A 13,862-nucleotide genomic window follows, 5' to 3' on the forward strand; every position below is an offset into this window, starting at 1 on the left:
AGCTAATTGCTTTTCTATCCGACCTGTCTTCCTCTTGAAATTTCCATCAAAATTGGACACAACCCATCAAGAACACCAAAGAACTATTCTTTAAAGTTTCTACCAACAATCCTGTTAAATTCCAGGTAAACCTGAAAAATATTAAATATGCTCAGTTTTGATATTCAGACAGAGTTATTTATAACACAAATAAACCTCTCTGAACATCATGTATGTAAAACAAATAAGAAAAAAAAAACATTAAAGGACACATCCACAAACCTGGTTTTCAGTCAAAAAAGCACTGGCCAGCTTTGGATCATCTGGTTGATGTCAGGCTCATCCTTTACAACCTCCTCTCGTCTAAGAACAAACAGGATTCCTGATGCAAGCAAGGAAAGGGCTTAGTTCCTTCTTGCATAAGTTCCATGTTTTAGCCTGTAACGTTTAAAAAACTGTGCTCTTCTCACAGATAGTACTTGCATTTCCAAAGCATATTAAAGTGGCTTTAAACAAAACTAGTAGTGCAAAAAAAAAACTGGCATATGTTGAAAGTGGGTGTTTACTTTTTCAAACCTACATTGAAATAATTTGAATTCTACAAAACTATGTAGATAAGTAGAGAGCTACTCTAAAAACACATTGCTGCAAGTATCAAATGCTCACTGTTCCCTTAAGATGACCTCATAATTAAATGCATGTTTCAAACTACAACTGTTCCAGCAGTTTCTAATTTGAATAGAGAAAACAACTCACCTTGTTCATCCACAAAATGGTTCTCGTTGCAGCAAGCAAAACTCCTTTAAAAAAAGTCCAAACTTGAGAGAAACAGACAAATGTAGACAGAAAGGTATACTTCTAAAATACAACATTAAACCCCAAAACCCCCTTTCACATTGTATATGCAAAATAAAGCTTACCTATCTCCGTGTGAGTGAGTACACACAAATTGGTGGCTCCAATGCAGTCGTAAGACATTAAGCATTGTTAGCATAGCAAGTGTTAGTTAGCAAGAAAACATTTCTCCTCTGTCCTTCTACCCGCAGCTTTTGCCTCAGAATTTTTTTTTCCGCCCGTCTCCTACCCCCGCGGCTTTCGCTCATAAAATAATTTTTTCGCCCTTCAGAAAATTTTTTTTTCGCCCCTCAGAAACTAAAGACGGTGCAAAGACAATGGCGGCTTCTCTCGCTGATGTCCCAGGTAGTTGACGTGACGTGCGTGCTCTCTTTCAGGTCCGCGTTCCCAACCCAGCACCGCTGGGTTACAGATCGAGACCGGTTTTCAACCCAAATTGGGTTAAATCAACCCAACAACAGACTCAACCCAGCATTTGGGTTGAAAAAACAACCCAGCGTTTTTTAGAGTGCACCTTTCAGATCAAGATGTTCATAAATAAGAAATTCAGTTCACTACACAATATACTGTACATTACATGGACGTTTCTAGAATAAAAATATTGTATTAGCTATAGTGCAAATAATCATGTCATAATACCCATCCAATCCCACAAACAGGAGGTCACCAAAAGAAACAGTCCTCTGCCCAACCATTAAAGCTCCAGCGAAACACGAACACACCAACAAAGCATGCGTGATACTAAAGGATTACGGAGACTGAAATGTACTTGAAATTGTGTGAGTGTGTTACCCACTAGGCTACTACCACATTTCTATTACTTTATTTACAAATAAGTGTTGAAAAAAATCTCATTTTTCTGTGTTTCTTCACGCACACACAGAGAGTTAAAAAACTATATTTACAGTAAATTCAGTAATGTAATCACACATCTGTCATCATAATTCATAACCTGCCAGCTGAGGCCTGGCCGGTAAACAGTTCTTAAGCATTACTAAACAGTATTAAGCATTGAGCACATAGCTTGTGATAGTTGGGCATACCACCACTCCCCATAATTTTTTAGGCCTTGCCTGGGCCTTGCTGGCCTTATCTAATTTCTTCTCATACCTCCCCAACCTTGGCCTTTGACATCTAGGGGGTGTCCTGTAGGTGTGCATGTGAGCGTCTGATCTCTTTGAAAGGGCATATAAAGTAGTGATGGTGAGATGAAGCCTCATGAGGCATCGCACCACTTGAGCCAAATGGTTCAAGAAAGGGTTCATTCTTCGAAGCTTCATGTGCACACCGAGGCTTCGGGGCGGGTATCGAGTAGTGGAGGGGGCGTTTCCACGAAGCGCGTATCCACGAGGTTTGAGGCGATATAAAGCCCTCAGGCTCCATTCAAAATGTGGGGTTTTCATGGAGAGTTCCGGTCAGTTCAGAGTTTGGATAGAGTTTTAATAGTTTGGATACTAGAGTTTGGAGAGTGTTTATATAGTTTGGAGATACTTTGGAGAGTTTAGATAGAGTTTGGAGAGAGAGAGAGAGAAAGAACAGTGTCATGGAGCCACGGAAGACACAGAATGTGAATGAATGAACAGCAGATGCCACTGTGGAGGTCCAGCGCTTCATTTCAGAGCCAAATATAAGCAGGCTGGAAAACCCTCTGGAGTACTCGGAGAGGCAAAAAGGACTGTACCCCAATTTGTATAACCTTGCTCTTGCGTTTTTGTGCACGCCGGCATCTGCTGTGCCATGTGAAAGGGTGTTTTCAAAGGCCGGAGAGGTGGTCAAAAAAAAAAAAGAAATCAACTGTAGGGGGGCAGTTGTGGCCCTAGCGGTTAAGGAAGCGGCCCCGTAATCAGGAGGTTGCCGGTTCGAATGCCGATCCGCAAAGGTGCCACTGAGGTGCCACTGAGCAAAGCAACGTCCCCACACACTGCTCCCCGGGCGCCTGTCATGGTGCCCACTGCTCACCAAGGGTGATGGGTTAAATGCAGAGGACAAATTTCACTGTGTGCACCGTGTGCTGTGTATCACATGTGACAATCACTTCACTTTAGAATAAAACATTTTGTCAGAAGAATTAAGTTATTATTACTGTATTCTGATTCTTCATCTCCTATCAGACCAATCCTTATTATCTCAAAGCTCAAAGGTGGAATAGATTTTTTTATCCAGTTTTGAAAATCCAAAAAACGTGTGGCATTGCAAACAAAAAGAGGTGTTCTAATGTCTCAATATTAGAGTTACAGAAAACACAGGAATTGTCATTTGTACCCAATTTCTTTTGCAAAAGATCATTACAGGGATAAATGTCATACATAATTTTAAAATGGATTTCTTTAGCTTTCTGTGGTATTGGAAAAGAGAAAACATCATAATCTTTAAACAAATGTTTTCTTCTTAAGGTGGCTGGAAACAATATTGAAGTTAGATTGTTTCTTATTAATTTGTTATTACATTTTCTGTCTATAAATTCACATCCATTTATATTCAGTTAGTCGAGATTGACTTTGTCTTTCTGGATTTTATTTTCAATATTGGATGTTTCTATTGGCTTTTTATTTTTTGAGATATTAATATTTAATTGGAATACCACGAACAGTATCAAAGGGATGATCATCATTTCACATTTTTTTAAATTCAAATGTAAACCAGAGGCTCCAGAAAACTTTTGTATCTTCTTCAATAACTTGCGATAGATTTTTTAAGAACAGGGCCGTGTCATCAGCTAGTTGAGTAATTATCAGGGAGTTTCCCATCACATTTAATGGTTCAATATTTGAATAGTTTTTTTATGAAAATTGCCAACAGTTCTGCCACAATAATGAACAGAAGAGGTGAAACAGGACATCCTTGGCAGATTCCTCTTGTTATTATGTTTAGATGTTCCAGAGCATAAAGATACTGAGCTGTTAATATCTGTGTAAAGCATCTGAATCACTTTAATAAATTTTTTCCCAAAGCCAAAGTATTCCAATGTTTTTATAATGAATGGGTGGTCAACAATATCGAAGCCTTTATAGAAATCCAAAAAGAAAATGACTCCATCATCTTCTACCAGATGATTATAGTCCAGCAGATCTAGACCAAATCTCAAATTTTTATGAATAGATCTCTCTTTAAGAAAACTGGACTGTGTATCACTGATAATCTGGGATAAATCATCCTTCAATCTGTCAGCGATCACATGTGTGAATATTTTATAATCAGTATTTAATAATGTAATTGGACGTAGATTCTCAATGTATTTTTCTATCTTTTGCTGGTTTTGGGATGAGTGTAATAAGTCCTTGTTTCATTGTAGATGTTAAAGAGTTGACCAATAACATATCATTAATTGTTTCTAAGAAAAAAGTTTTCACATCTTCCCAAAAACATTTGTAAAATATTGTGGTTAAACAACAACCAAGTTTTTTAATAGCCCTGTTCAATTCTTCTAGTCTGAAATCAGCTTCACAATTTTCTTTAAAAGCAATCTATTTTTGGAATATATATTTTTTTATTTCTTCTACAAATAAATTTGACTTTACAGGGTTGTATGCAGATGAATACAAGGTTGGTTCTGTAACTTCCTTATCATCTATAATTAATGAATTTATGTTTTTTCTCTCTTGCCTTCTTTTTTCTAAATTACTGAAATACAATGTATTTTTTTCACCTTCTTCTATCCATTTAGCTCGAGATCTAATGTATGCACCGTGTGCCCTCTTTTGATAAATAACATCTACTTGATTCTGAAGTGTTATAAATTCACATCTATCAGCTTCAGACATTTCAGACTTTCTACATAAATTATTTATATTCTGCACCAAATGAGCCTCAAATTCTCTTTGTTGTCTGCATTTCTGTTTGCAAAATGTCACAATTTTTTTTATTTTTTGTATCATTTCTTTGATTATTTGACATAACCCTCATCCTTTAATAAATCTGCATTAAACTTACAAAATCTTTGTTCCCATTAACTGGGTTTAATTTAAGCGAAATTACACAGTGATCTGTCAAAGGAGCAGAAGAGATGGAGATTACATCTGGAGTGGTTAACCATAAATCTATCCTTGATTTTATGAGACCATTTGGCTTGATCCATGTGAACTGACGAGTATCAGGGTTTTTTTTCTCTCCGTACATCTATTAAATTATTGAAGTTAATAAATTCAAATAAAGTAGGATTCAAACTCTCCCTGTGAAATCTAGAAGGACATCTGTCCAAACAGTCATCTGGTGTCAGGTTATAATCACCACCTACCACAATAAAGTTTGACTTGTAAATGTCCTTAAGTTCAGAAAAAACATCTGTCAATTTTGACAATAACAACTTATTCTCAGTAGAAGTCGCGTACCCATAAACATTGCACAATATGATGAAATGTCCTTCAACATTTAAGACAACTACTATCCAGTGACCGAACACATCAGCTTTGGAGGCAACAACATTTCCAGGACACCTATTAAAACAGATGGCTACACCACCAGAGCGATTAGAACCATGACTAAACCAGATTTTCTCTCCCCACTGGTTTGACCAGAAGGTGGCGTCCGTGTCACACGGGTGAGGTTCTTGCAGCAGAGTGCAGTGTGCTGCCTGCCCTTTACGCTTTCCTTTTCACTTTGTCCTTAAGTCCTCTTGCATTCAAAGAAATAAATGACAAATTTGTTTTAAGCATTAGCTATGCTGTTCAAACAGTAACAATTAAGAAAATAGAACAAACACCAAAACAACAGCTGTTTTTAAAATAATAAAGCAAAACTTACTTAGCTGCCTTCTTACTAAGTAGAAATGAATAGGGTGTACGTTCCTCCAGGTTCTAAACAACAAATTACACCCTTAATGTCCTCGTTTAGCGATATCTTTAATAGAATACCTTTCTATCTTTAGTTCTTGTCATAAATACGAGGGCCATTTATGTATCCAAACGGGCCGCGGTAGTACGCCCGGTCTCCTGCCTTCCTCGCTTGAAGTATCTGGGGCCACAGTTTCTCTCTCTCCAGCCGGTCCTCCTTCGTGAGATCCTCCGTGAAGCGGACACCGGTTGACTCGCAAACCGGAGACGTTTAAGTCATCTTCCATATGCCATCTCCGTACTGCCGTTTGGTAAACCGTACAATAACCTGGCGGGTTCGGTTTTCCTCCTTCCTGCCCAGCCGATGTACCGTATCAACACAGTCATCCATTTCCCCAGCCCATTCTGGAGCCACCTTCCCCAGGAGTTGAATCACGTCCTGCCCAACGTTGTCCCCCATCGTCTCCTTCATCCCTCTGATTCTCAGGTTCCATCAACGTTTATATCGACCCAGTTCCCTTGCATCCTCTTGGAGTTTAGAAACTTCCTTGCGCAGAATGGACATCTCTGACTCCACAACAGCCCACCTCCTCCTTACAATCTTTCACTTCAGCCGCATTAAATTCCAGAGCTCTGGTAAGGTTGCTGATCATTACCATGTTTTGTGTCAACTTTGTGTTCATGTCCGCCATCTTCTCATCTTGGGAGTCAAATCTCTGATGTAGCGCTTGAATGGCTTCCGGTAGATCTTCCATCGTTGTGTCTTGTCTTGTTATTTTATGAGCATGAGCTCTTTTGAAGGAGTGGTCATAGCCTAGTGGGTAACACACTCGCCTATGAACTAGAAGACCCAGGTTCAAACCCCACTTACTGCCATTGTGTCCCTGAGCAAGACACTTAACCCTGAGTGTCTCTAGGGGGGGACTGTCCCTGTAACTACTGATTGTAAGTCGCTCTAGATAAGGCCGTCTGATAAATGCTCTAAATGTAAATGAGTTTGAGGCAATTCTGCCGAATCTAGAGGTCGTTTTCCATTTCCACTTCTTTCAGTCTCCATGTCCGATGTGTAGTCGTGGTCGTTTACAACTTTAGTTTTCTCATTCTTCATACCTTCTTTGGGAGATTGGACCTTCTCTTGCTTTTTTGTGTCTTATACATAACTAATATAGATCAAAACTAACTTTGCAAGGGTGAAAAACACAAGATAACATAAACTAAATGAACGTCTGCTCAGTCCGCCATCTTGCCAGGTCCCTCACAAACAGCAAAATATTGGGAGATCAACTATGTCACTTTTTCAGAAAGAAACTTTTATACGGATCGGCCACTCGCAATATGGCGGCAACGTCAGCGTGCGTCATGACGTTTTTATCTGTTTCCGGCAGGAGGCTCTCCGCTCCTCGACCAGGTCGCGTCTTCTCGGAGCTGAGAGAAAACCTTCCTCGGGATACTGGACTCTAAATCCACGCAGAAACGAGGGGAAGAAGATAGACGGTCGCTCCCTGCCAGACACCAGCTAATACTAAGAAACGAGGAGACCGCCAAAGACAATGTCCAACATGACTGGGCAACGCCTTGCATTCTGGGTACTGTAGTATTATCACAAAAACAGTAAAACAAATATAACGGTACACTAAAATAAAGATTACAATTAAATAACACGTTTTAAAAGAACAACAGCGAAGTGTCACCGCTAAAGCACTGCTTTGTTTTTGTAGTAGTAATTAAAAAAGCGTGGATCTACTCACTTCTCTGCTCACCGCTTCAGTCGGTGTGACCCTCAGCGCCGCATTCGCGTTTATATGAGGAGAGGGAGTCATGACTCACAGGGGAAAGAATCGAAACCAAAAGTCCAAATTGGACCGGGAAGCGCCCCCCCAGTGAACGCTTGGGTCATGTGTCTGTTTGGGTCAAGCTCAATCAGAGCAAAGTGGACAAGTACACGTCCCTTAGGATTAATTAATGTACCACATGGAAATTAATAATGTATATTAAACACGTGGTGAACTGTCAGCAGCCATGCTAGTCCAAAACATTTTATTGAGTGCCCATGAGTAGGAAGCCAATTATGGTTCCATCCTGGGCAGAGGAACATTTGGAAACAGACCCGAACCACCAAGGTGCCACTGAGGTCCCCACACTCCCCATGCGCCGGTTATGTCCCGGTATAGAGGTAACTACAGATCCCTTCAGATCCCTGAAGCTGTAGTTGTAACGGTGGTGGTGGCTGTGGTGATCCTCTGGTTTGTTTCATGTTTTGTCCTTGTAAAGCAGTTGTCAGGAACCAGGATTTACTTGCTGGTCTCTTCACTGGGGTCTGCCAGTAGTCTGTTGGCTTGATTCTGTGTCTCGGAGAAAAACAAACAGAAGCAGCGGCAGATGGTGACATTGTACGACTGATACTGAAATATGTGGTAATAGTGGTATATTGGTGCTACAGTGGCCTAACTTGGACAGCCTGACTAAGGTGAATTTAACACTGTCTGTGTTTAACAGGGTGACTGTGATACAGTGGACTTAATAATTGACACTGTGTCAAAGTGAAGTGAACTGAGTGTCTGGGACTTTAACAAAAAGCCAGAGATAATAGGTTTTCAGTTTGGATTTAAACACTGAGACTGTGTCTGAGTCCCGGACACTGACTGGCAAGCCGTTCCACAACTGCGGAGATCTATACAAGAAGGATCTGCTCCCAGCTGTGACCTTTTGTACTTTGGGTACCTTTGATCGCAGGGGTCGTGGCGGGTCGTAAAGAACTACGAGTTCACTCAGGTACTGTGGGGCGTGACCATTTAGAGCTTTATAGGTCAAAAGTAAGGTTTTGTAGTCAATCCTAAATTTGATGGGTAACCAGTGCAGTGATTGTAAGACTGGGGTGATGTGGTCAAATTTCCTGGTTCTAGTTAGAATTCTGGCTGCAGCATTCTGAACTAGCTGGAGTTCAAGTGTATGGGGTGTCAACTGTAGGGCCTGTCGAAGCCCATTGACTTCGTGATTATGGGCTATATAAGAAATCAAGGTTCTTGTTGTAATGGGGACATAAAAAAAACTCAGCGAGATACGGCTGAGATTTGAAATAATACAAAAAAATATAAATAATTTAAAAACAAAAACCACAGGAGACGGACACCACACAGCCGGACTGATCAGGTCCCTGCATGAGCCTCTGCACCTCAAGACGTTGGGTGGAGCAGTAATGGTGGGGAATGGAAGTGCCAGGCTCGGCTCTCTGTTAAAAAAAATAATAATACCATCAGTCTGGCCCCTAAAGAAACACAGACAGACGTAACACTGCCCACTGCTCACTGAGGGTGATGGTTCAATACTGAGTCACAACTAAGCACTTTCACTTCAGGCCTATTTTCCTGGAAATAGTAATTTGAGGTCTTATGAGGTCTTAATTCTCCTTCGGAGTATTTCTAATCTGTATTCTGTAAGTATTCTCTTATGTCTTAACCTTTGTGCCCTGTGGGACCTATGGGGCGGTGGTGGCCTAGCGGTTAAGGAAGCGGCCCCGTAATCAGAAGATTGCTGGTTGGAATTCCAATCCGCCGAGGTGCCACTGAGCAAAGTACCGTCCCCACACACTGCTCCCCGGGCGCCTGTCATGGCTGCCCACTGCTCACCAAGGGCGATGATTAAATGCAGAGGACACGTTTCATTGTGTCACTGTGTGTTGTGCTGTGTATCACTATGACTACTAGGACTATACTCATTTTTGTACGCAAGAGTGAGAGATGGTGAAAAAAAGATGAAATGGGGCATTAAAACACATGCAATCAAATCAATTTCTTTTGCTGACCTTTGATATGACCAAGACTCGGACTATAACCATTGCCATCTCAAAACTATTTATTATAATATTTATTGTTTGATTATTTATTTTTTTATGAATTATCAGTGATTCAAATGATATAATGGGCATGTAAAATGCTGAAAATAATTGAATGTTTGATTATTTTGTAAAGGACTCGAGTTGATTAAGTGATTTATTTTGTGCCAGAGGTGAAGAATGGATGATATCTGAGAGTAAAAAAAAAAACACTGGATTTGCAAAATTTGTCTAAAAATAAGATTCATTCATGCCGCAAGTTCTAACAGAGCCAGAACGATCGGCAAACAAAAAAGAAGAAAGTATTTGAAGAAATGCACAAAAATGTACAAGTTAAACAAACCAAAAAAAACTGTAACGAGGTGCGAATGCGGAATATAGAATTTTTTGCGTTCTGAATATGGATCACCGTTACGTGTAATCTGTTCCACATCTCAGGCTCATCACAGGTGTTAAGTACGATTTCACGGGAGTGAGATTTAGTGTGTGTGTGTGTGTGTGTGTGTGTGTGTTAATCCTGTGCTGTTGGGGGCTCTGCTCCAGATGTGGAAGGATCACAGGAAAGAGTAAGTGGGGATTTTCTTCTCTTCTCTCATTTCTTTTTCACTCCGTGGAATGTGAGGAGCGAGTGGAAGCCGCTAAGCTGCTGGACAAACAGTCGGTTCTTGGTAGAATTATGGATGGAGGGATGGCAGTGAGCGAGAGAGGCTCTCGATCTCCAAACCCCACGATCTGTAGCGATCTTTTTTTTTTAGACATAAAAAAAGCCGTGGGAAAAATTAAAATGGTGGAGGACTAGCTTTTCCCACACTCTTCTGTCCACCTCAGACCTCAGGATCTTTGACGTAGAGACTGAAGCATTGGTGAAAGAACCAGATTAGGAGGCATTTACGGCATTTACCAGACGCCCTTATCCAGAGCGACTTACAGTCAGTAGTTACAGGGACAGTCCCCCTCTGCAGACACTCAGGGTTAAGTGTCCTGCTCAGGGACATGATGGTAGTAAGTGGGGTTTGAACCTGGGTCTTCTGGTTCATAGGCGAGTGTGTTACCCACTAGGCTATTACCACCCTTGTAGAGATTAGGGTTTTGAATCCCAACGCTGCCTTTCCCAGCGGAGCCAGGAAATCCGTACGGACCAAATCTGGAGACGTTTGTTGACTATGAGGCACTGGCGGCATTTCCTTGTGCCTGCGATCTGCTCGGAAAGTGGAGATCTTATCGCGTAACGTAGACACGTCACCTCCGACGGTTCCCTTTAACTCTCTCGCTCTCGTCCCACCTCCACATCCGATGCTGTTCTTAAAAAAACGTATGAAACCTGTTCTTCAGCGACGAAAACGAGGCGAGGTATTATTTCCTGCCCTTTAATCGTGTTTCCTGTTTCTCCTGTTGACCAAGACTGGACTAAAATGAAGCCAGACCTCCGACCCCTCAGTACTGCTCGCCTGGACTCTTCTCTGTCCTGGCCCCTCGGCGGTTATTATTATTTCTAACGTTCTTGTATCTAGAACAGCGAGGTCTACCCGTTCCCTTCACTGATGGAAACCTGAAAGCACGTCGCGATGCCATAAATCCGCATTTTTTTTTATATTTCCTCTCCCTCGGTGGCCGGTCTCTGTCCCTCCGTCTCACGCCTGCATGCACCTGTATGGAACACCTCAGGGCCGCGGACATGCCGAACAGTAGCCAGGTCCGGGGTCAGGGTCCCGGCTTCTCATGCGGCCTGACCTCTGAACCCGAGGCGCGTTAAGCTCCACCACCGGGCCGCTTTGATCAGGCGGACGGAGTTCCGCGAGAAGGGTTTTATCGTGGGAACACCGCCGCGAAACAGAAGCAAGAGGGAAGAAGTGATGTTGTGTCGGAGGGATGTCATAGCTGTGTGTGTGTGTGTGTGTGTGTGAAGGAGGTGGCCTGGGGACGTTAAATGGCCGTCATTTCAATAGCAGGAAGCTCACTCCGCAGACACATGGCTCCAAGGGTTGCGTGAGAAAAAACTGCCTCAGACACCCACGCCCACACCCGTGCAGGTACTTTTCCACTGCAGGGGACGATCGGCATCACACTTCATAAACGTCACAAACCAAAGATTTGCGTGCTTTAGCGCTGCGTGGTGCGGCTGCATTTCTGCGTCTGGCCACTAGATGGTGCTGCCGACACACAAAACGGCACAAAGCTCAAAATCTCTCTCTCACACACACACACACACACACACACAAATACACATATCTTTCAGATTAAGAGTCTAAAGTGATGTCCATAAGCACTTTAATTAAAACAGATAAATCTTTAATTCTATCAGAGGGAACAAAGCGACGACAGGGAGGGAAATGAAGAAACCTTCATTTTGAGTTGAAGAACCGCCGTCGGTCGCATTCTTGTCTGCTTAGGAGGGCAAATGGCAACAAATGTGTGATTCGGGGCTTAGTCGCCACTGTGCGATTCCCCTTTGTTTGTGTGTGAGAGAGCGGGAGTCCATATTAATATCTCTCCAGCTGTCCTGTCAACTTCACTTTCACACTGTCTGTGTCATTTTAAGATTATAAATGCCCCTTTCATTGCCCCCCTCACACACACACACACACACACACACACACAGGAGTCTATCAGACTCAGTAGTCTGTAGGGTAAATCTCCCGAATGACAGAGGGGAGTCAAAGGTCATTTCACTCCAGCAGGCTCCATAGCTCTGACCCCCTGAGGACGACCTTTCAACCCTTTTCTCTTTTACTCCCCCCCCCCACTCTGCGCTGGTGCCCGATGCCTCCCAGTGAGTGTTTGGAGTGTGTGTGTCTATTGTGTGTGTGTGAGTGAGGGTCAGGAATCGGACACACCATCGTAAAGACGAGCCACACAAACGCTGGCAGGACAGAAGAGGGCAGGATTTCACCAAGAGTTCCCACCGAGACCGACTTCCAGCATTCCGGAGGTCCGGACCGCTGCCCTCAGTCCAAATCCCCAGCAGGCGACCCCACGACCGGGCCTGAGAACGTCTGGTCGGCCACTCTGTTACAATAACACGAGTCGCAGGCCCATGGCCTTCCCACACGGAACAGGGAGAACGGGACCGGGGTTCTGGCCCCGAGTTCCTGCAGGTGGAGACCGGGCTTCGAAAAACACTTCCATATACGACCTGCTTCTAAAGAGCTGGAAAGACCGGTAACGTTGGGGGGTCAGCGGGAGGTGAACGTGGCTGCAGGTGAAGGTTCCTCGGCGGAACCCCGCAGGTGGAGGTGATTTATGGGGCGTCCGGGTAGGGTCCCAGTGTGAAAAATGCGCAGCTGCAGCGGCGTGTGTGTGTGGGAGGGTGTGGCGACCCCACCTGAGAACCATAAACTCCCTGCAGCAGTCTCAGTGTGTGTGTGTGTGCGTGTGTGTGTGTGTGATGTATTGAAGCAATAAGACAGTAATGTGAAGATTAGTAGTTACACCTTCTAATTGGTTTATAGCCACAACAAATACCCTTTAAAGGTGTGTGTTAAAGTGTGTGTCTGTACTTGTTCTTTTTAGTTATTCCCATTAGATCCCTAAAATAAAATAATATTAATAAAATGCAATCATTGTAGGGTTAATATAATATACACCATTATCTGTTAATGTTGTTTAATTAATATGTCTGACGTCCCCGTTTCAGAATCTTCCATCATCTTCGCTCATCAGCACCGCGCATTTGTGTACTTTGTTACAGCAGGTTTTATAACACCAACACTGAAACATCTGAAGTTACCCGTCCTGAACTGGACGAACGAGTAAAATACGGTTTTTAAACACTTCACGATGGACGTTCCACAGGCCTGGAGGTTCTTCAGCTCTCCCCTCACGTTCTGTGAGAAGGACATGCGAGGCTCCCGGCTTCGGGAGAACTTGTAGAACTTCTAGTAGAACCCAGGGTGGTAGCAGCTGCTTTATTGGTGAACGCTGGATACCAAAGGATCAAAAAAACATGTGATGTAATGCAAGAACACACACACACACCTCCAAAATGCAATCACCCCGCTAACAATCTTATCACTCTTCACACAATAACAGACATTCTGCACCTGGTCACTGCAGCCACACACACACACGCACACACACACACACACACTAACACACACTCTCTCATTTTTACTCTCTTCCTCCTGTTCACACACAGGAATAATGAGAGTATTGTCATTTTTTGTTTGGTTAATTGACCAGGTTAAATAGTTTCCATTGTGTGTCTGTGTGTGTGTGTGTGTGTGGTTTATCTCTGATGTCTTATCTTCTATTGACCGGGTTCTTATCTCTGATAAAAGAGACGGGAGACACTCACTGCTGAATTAAAGAACATTTTAATGTGTGCGTAGTTACCGACCACACACACACTCACACACACTCACTACGGGCAGCTGGTTCCATGTGAACGTCCAGGATCTCGGTCTCACAGGCCTGATGTGTGTTATTGG

Source organism: Denticeps clupeoides, chromosome 9 (assembly GCF_900700375.1).
Source record: "Denticeps clupeoides chromosome 9, fDenClu1.1, whole genome shotgun sequence".
NCBI lineage: Eukaryota > Metazoa > Chordata > Actinopteri > Clupeiformes > Denticipitidae > Denticeps > Denticeps clupeoides.